Genomic DNA, 7,125 nt, shown 5'->3' with positions numbered 1-7,125 from the left:
TTTTTGAGACGGAGTTTCACTCATGTAACCCAGGCTGGAGTGCAATGATGCGATCTCGGCTCACCACAACCTCCGCCTCCTGGGTTCAGGCAATTCTCCTGCCTCAGCCTCCTGAGTAGCTGGGATTACAGGCACGCACCACCATGCCCAGCTAATTTTTTGTATTTTTAGTAGAGACGGGGTTTCACCATGTTGGCCAGGATGGTCTCGATGGCGTGACCTCGTGATCCACCCGCCTCGGCCTCCCAAAGTGCTGGGATTACAGGCTTGAGCCACCGCGCCCGGCCATTTTTGTATTTTTAATAGAGGTGGGGTTTCATCATGTTGGCCAGCCTGGTCTCCAACTCTTGACCTTGTGATCTGCCCACCTCGGCCTTCCAAAGTGCTGAGGTGTGAGCCACCACACCGGCTCTTCCTTAACCTTTTAAAATCAAGTGTTTACCTCCTCTACTCCATGGAATTGTCCAGATCATCAGTGACCTCCATGCTGCCATATCCAATGGCCAATCCTCTGTCCTCCACTTACTTAACCTATGAACTACATTTGACATATTTGAAAACTCCTTTCTTGAAACATGTTTCTTCTCTTTCTGTTGTTTACTGATTTATTGGCCATACCTCTTCAATTTACTTAATATTCCTCACCTTTTTTCTAATGGCCCTTCTTTTCTAAACATATTCATATCCTAAGTAATCTTATCCAGGCCAATGGCTTTAAACACAATTTGTATGCTGATGAGTCCCCAATTTTCACTACAGGCCCAACCCCTCTCATGAACTTCAGACTTAAGATCCAACTGCGTATTTGACATCCCTACTTGAATTTTTATAGTTATCTATTGCTGCCTAACAAATTACCCCAAAGCTTGGTGGCTTAGAATGATAATAACCAGGGCCGGGTGCAGTGGCTCACACCTGTAATCCCAGCACTTTGGGAGGCCAAGACAGATGGATCACCTGAGGTCAAGAGGTCAAGACCAACCTGACCAAGATGGTGAAACCCTGTCTCTACGAAAAATACAAAAAATTAGCTGGGCATGGTGGCACATGCCTGTAGTTCCAGCTACTCAGGAGGCTGAGAGAGGAGAATTGCTTGAACCCAAGAGGTGGAGGTTGCAGTGAGCTGAGATCGCATCATTGCACTCCAGCATGCGTGACAAGAGTGAAACTCTGTCTCAACAAAGAAAATAATAACAATAATCATTTTTAAAGAGATGAGGGAGTCTCGTTATGTTGCCCAGGCTGGACTCAAACTTCTGGGCCCAAGAAATCCTCCCATCTCAACTTCCCAAGTTGGTGGGACTGTAGGCACATGTTACTGTGCCTTGCAGTTTAACCATTTATTATCTCTGAGTTTCTGTAGGTCCGAGGTTTTGGAGCAGTTTGGTTGGGTGGTTCTGGTTTAGGAGTTCTCATGATACTGCAGCCAGATGTTAGCCAGGAAAATGTTTGTTTGAAGCTTTGGCTGGGGCTGGAGGTTCTTCTTCCAATATGGCTCCCTCACAAGGCTGGAAAGTTAGTCCTTGCTGCTGGAAAGAGATCTCAGTTCCTCTCAGTATGGGCCTCTCCCTAGGGTTTCTTGAGAGTCTTTTTTTTTTTTTTTTTTTTTTAAAAAGACGGGGTTTGACCATGTTGGTCAGGCTGGTCTTGAACTCCCGACCTCAGGTGATCTGCCCTCCTTGGCCTCCAAAGTGCTTGGATTACAGGCATGAGCCACCACACCCGGCCAAGAGTCTTTCAATATGGTGACTGTCTTTCCCAGAACAGGAGATCCAAGTCAGAAGTTACAATTCCTAATCCAGTATAGGAGGAAAATCCATGTGAATGTGAGTAATAAGAGGTAAAAATCACTGTGGGCCATCTTAGACTGGCTACCGCAGTGTCTAAAAGCCATTTCGTACTTCATGTTCAAAACTGAATTCTGGATTTATCAGCTGTTTTCTGAATCTGTTCCTCCCTCATTTTTCCCAGTCTCAGGCCAGTGCTCAAACCAAGACTTTGGTGTCATCCTTGATTTCTCTTTGTCTTTCATATTCACCATCTATCAGCCAAACTTGTGGACTCTGTCCTCAAAATATACCCCAAATCCAACTTCTCACTATGAGTCTAGTCCGAACCATCATCATCACTTGCTTGGATTAATGTAGCAGCCTCCTAACTAGTTTTTGTACCTCTTCTTTTGTCCCCTTCAGTTGATACCCATAAAGCAACCACAGTGATCCCACTAAAAAAACGAACAAAACAAAAACCAAAAAACAGCTGATGATATTATTTCATTCCTCAATTTAAAACCGTCGGTGTCTGGCCAGGCACGGTGGCTCAAGCCTGTAATCTCAGCACTTTGGAAGGCCGAGGCGGGTGGATCACAAGGTCAAGAGATCGAGACCATCCTGGCCAACACGGTGAAACCTCGTCTCTACTAAAACTACAAAAATTAGCCGGGTGTGGCAGTGGTAGCCTGTAATCCCAGCTACTGAGGAGGCTGAGGCAGGAGAATCATTTGAACCCAGGAGGCAGAAGTTGCAGTGAGCCAAGATTGCGCCATTGCACTCCTGCCTGGGCGACAGGGCAAGACTCTGTCTCAAAACAAAAACAAAAACCCTTCAGTGTCTTCCAATCTCAGAAGTAATTTTTTGTTTTTGTTGAGAAAAGATCTTGCTATTACCCAGGCTAGGCATGGCGCAATCACAGCTCACCGCAGCCTTGACCTCCCAGGCTGAAGTGATCCTTCTCTTTCAGTCTCCTGAGTAGCTGGGACCACGGGACACACCACCATGCCTGGCTAATTTTTTCATTTTTCGTAGAGATGGGAGTCTTGCTATGTTGCCCAGGCTGGTCTCAAACTCCTGGACTCAAGTGATTCTTCTGCCTTGGCCTCCTAAAATACTGAGATTACAGATATAAGCCACTGCACCTGGGCTGGAAGTAAAATCTAAAGTCCTTACCATGACAGAGTCCTTCATGCTCTGGCCTCTAACTACCTCCTTTACTCATCTACCATCTGTGTCCTCCTATCTCATTCTGCTCCAGCTCCATTGCCCCCTTGCTTTCTTCAAACATACCAAGTCAGCTCCTGTGTCAAGAGTCTTTGCACTTCCCTGAAAAGCCACTATCCCAGATATCTGCATGGCTAACACTCTCACTACCATCAGGCCACTGCTCAAACAGTATTTTTACCTTCCCCATCACTCTCTATCTCCTTACTTTGCCTTATTTTCCTTTTTAGAATATATCCCACCTGACATATTATATTGTTATTTATTTGTCATTATTCTCTTGCTATTAAAATAGATCTCCAACAGAATGCCTACTTTCTTCATTGCTGCATCCCCAGGGTCTATAATAGTGTTCTGCTTATGATAGATTTTCAATCAATGTTGCATAAAGGTAAGGAAAGCTGAATGCAAGAACTGAAAAAGGCTAATCCATGTAAAGTTGCATGGCAAAATGCCTGGCACACAGGAGCATGAGTTATTTTTATTTGATATGTCTAAATTACAAGGGGATTATTTAGTCCAAAGAGTCTAACATCAGAAGGATAACTGGACGGAGTGAGAGTCTTGTCAGTCCACTACTCCTGTTTTGTATTGCCTGCTCCCCGCTGCCCAAAAAAAAAAAAACAAACCAACAGTCACTACTGACATGGAGCTTTCCACATTTCTCCTGGATGCTTATCTAATCTGCAAGAATGTCAGACCTGGGTCCCCACACAGGTCCAATGCGAACACATAAAGATCTTGGGAAATTGGGGCAAGGACTATTTCCAGTAACCACACACCCAAAGATGCCAGTCTCAACATTTTCTCCATGGTGACACTCCTCTTAACATGTGAAGCAACATTTTTTATTTTTTTCAAGAGACAAGGTCTCGCTCTGTCACTCAGGCTGGAGTGCAGTAGCACAATCTCAGCTCACAGCATCCACAACCTCCTGCCTTGAGTGATGCTTTCACCTCAGCCTCTGGAGTAGCTGGGACTACAGGCATGCACCACCATACCTGGCAAATTTTTAAATTTTTTGTAGAGATGGGGTCTTGTTATCTTGCCCAGGCTGGTCTTGAACTCCTAGGCTCAAGAGTTCTTCTTGCCTTGGCCTCCCAAAGTGCTGGGATTACAGGCCTGAGCCACTGTGGCCATGTGAAGCAACTTTTAATTAATTAATTAATTAATTTAAGGCAGGTTCTTTCTCTGTCACCCAGGCTAGAATACAGTGACACAAACATGACTCACTGCAGCCTGGACCTCCTGGGCTCAAGCAATTCTCCCGCCTCATTTTTTGTAGAGACAGGGTCTCACCATGTTTCCCAGGCTGGTCTTGAACTCCTGGGCTCAAGCGATCTTCCCACTCAGCCACCCAAATTGCTGTGATTACAGGCCTGAGCCACCACGTCTAGCTTGAAGCAACATTTTTTTTTTTTTTTGACAGTCTTGCTTTGTTGTCTAGGAGTGCAGTGGTATGATCTTGGCTCACTGCAACCTCTGCCGTCCAGATTCAGGCGATTCTCCTGCCTTAGCCTCCCAAATAGCTGGGACTACAGGCATGCGCCACCATACCTGGCTGACTTTTGTCTCTGACGGGGTTTCACCATGTTGGCCAGGCTGGTTTTGAACTCCTGATCTCAGGTGATCCACCTGCCTCAGCCTTGCAAAGTGCTGGGATTACAGGTGTGAGCCACTGTGCCCAGGCTTGAAGCAGCTTTTTAACAAATTGAGATACTTCTAGAGTCATATGCAGTTGTAAGAAATAATGCAGAGAGAACCCTCACACACTCTTCCCAGTTCCCTTCAATGATAGCATTTATCTTTTTGACACAGGGTGTTGCTTTGTTGCCCAGGCTGCTCTCAAACTCCTGGACTCAAGAGATCCTCTTACGTCAGCTTCCTGAGTAGCTGGAATCACAGAACCTGCCACCACACCCAGCCAATGGTAACATTTTGCAAAACTGTAGTATAATATCAAGACCGGAATATTGACATTGATACATGTTTTATGTTCATTTGTGTGAATGCGTATGTCTGCAAATATGCCTTTAGAAGACACACACACACAAAGAGTCTTCAAAAAAGTTTATGGAAAATGTGTATTATGAAAAAACTATGCATGGATTTCAAATTTTTTTCATCAAAATAAATGCATATTGTTATAACATGTCTGGACAGGATCTAGTCTGAGGCACTAAGAGGTATAAACCATCAGTTTGTAAAGAGCCCCTCTCAGAGGAACATGAATTCCGCTAAAATTGAAGAAAGAACAAACATCAAATTTTTTGTGAAGCTTGGGTGGAAGAATGGTAAATCATTCATGCTTTACAAAAAGCTGATAGGGACAATGCCCCAAAGAAATCAGCAGTTTATACAAATGGATAACTTTTTTTTTTTGAGATGGAGTTTTGCTCTTGTTGCCCAGCCTGGAGTGCAGTGGCGTGATCTCACCTCACTGCAACCTCCGCCTCCCAGGTTCAAGCAATTCTCCTGCCTCATCCTCCCCAGTAGCTGCGATAACAGGCATGAGCTACATGCCCGGCTAATTTTGTATTTTTAGTAGAGACGGGGTTTCTCCATGTTGGTCAGACTGGTCTCAAACTCCTAACCTCAGGTGATCTGCCTACCTCGGCCACCCAATGTTCTGGGATTACAGGCGTGAGCCACCATGCCTGGCCTGATAAGCTGTTTTAACAAGGGTCAAGAGAATGTAATAGATGAAGCCCACAGCTGCAGATCATCCACATCAGTTTGCAAGAAAAAATTAATCTTGTTGTGCCCTAATGAAAGAAGACCAACAATTAACAGCAGAAACAGTAGCCAACACCATAGGCATCTCAACTGGTTCCACTTACACAATTCTAACTAAAAACTAAAGTTGAGCAAACTTTCCACCTGATGGGTGCCAAAACTGCTGCACCTAAATCAGCTGCAGACAAGAGGAGTTTTCAGTGGAAATTTTGAAGTGAGATCATGATCCTGAAGCATTTCTTCAAAGAATTGTAACAGGAGATGAAACATGGCTTTACCAGTACAATCCTGAAGACAAAACACAATCAAAACAATAGCTACCAAGAAATAGAAGTGGGCCAGCCAAACCAAAAGCAGACTGGTGAGGAGTAGAGGTCATGGCAACAGTTTTTTGGGGATGCTCAAGGCATTTTGCTCGAGGGCTAAAGAATGATGACATGTGCTTTTTAGGAGAGTGTTTTGAGAAAGTTACCTGAAGCTTCAGCAGAAAAACATCTGTGAAAGTCTCACCAAAGATTCCTTCTCCACCTTGGCAATGCTCCTGCTCATGAATCTCATCAAATAAGGGAAATTTTGCAAGGGTTTTGATGGGGAATCATTAGGCAGCTACCTGCAATCCTAATTTGGCTCCTTCTGCCTTCTTTTTGTTTCCTAATGTCTAAAAAATATGTAAAGGGCACTCATTTTTCTTCAGTTCATAATGTGAAAAAGATTGCACCGACATGGCTAAATTCCTGGGACTCTCAGTTCTTTAGGGATGAACTAAATGGCCAGTATCATTTGTGTGTTCTCAATGTGTCTGGAACTTGATAAAGTTTGTGTTGAGAAATAAAGTTCCTGTTTTTAATTTTTCTTTTAATTGCACTTTTCCATGAACTTTTTGAGGTCTCTTCTTCTGTGCGCATGTATGTAAGTTTAGTTCTATTTTTTGTTCTTTTATCCAGCCATCAACTTGACTTTATATATGTTTAGTTCTATTCAGTGTTACCACCCTGTAGTTCCTGTATCCACCATCACAGTCAAGATACAAAACAGTTCCAACACCAACCTCATGTTGCACTTTTATAACCATACCCACTCTCCCTTGGTTGGTAAGGGGTCTCAGTTGTCTCAGTTCCTCTCAATGTGGGCCTTTACATAGGGCTGCTAGAATGTCTTGAAGCATGATGACTAGCTTTCTCCTGAACAAGAGATCCAAGGCAGGAACTATGATTTTTTTTTTTTTTTTTTTTTTTTTTTTTTTAGAGAGTCTCACTCTGCCAGTCTCCCAGGCTGGAGTGCAGTGGCTTGATCTCAGTTCACTGCAACCTCTACTTCCCAGGTTAAAGCGATTCTCTTGCCTCAGTCTCCCGAGTAGCTGAGATTACAGGTATGTGCTACGACACCTACCTAA

This window comes from Sapajus apella, unplaced genomic scaffold, assembly GCF_009761245.1.
Source record: "Sapajus apella isolate SASKATOON/1434 unplaced genomic scaffold, GSC_monkey_1.0 scaffold71, whole genome shotgun sequence".
Classification (NCBI taxonomy): domain Eukaryota; kingdom Metazoa; phylum Chordata; class Mammalia; order Primates; family Cebidae; genus Sapajus; species Sapajus apella.
This window is presented reverse-complemented; position numbering follows the sequence as displayed.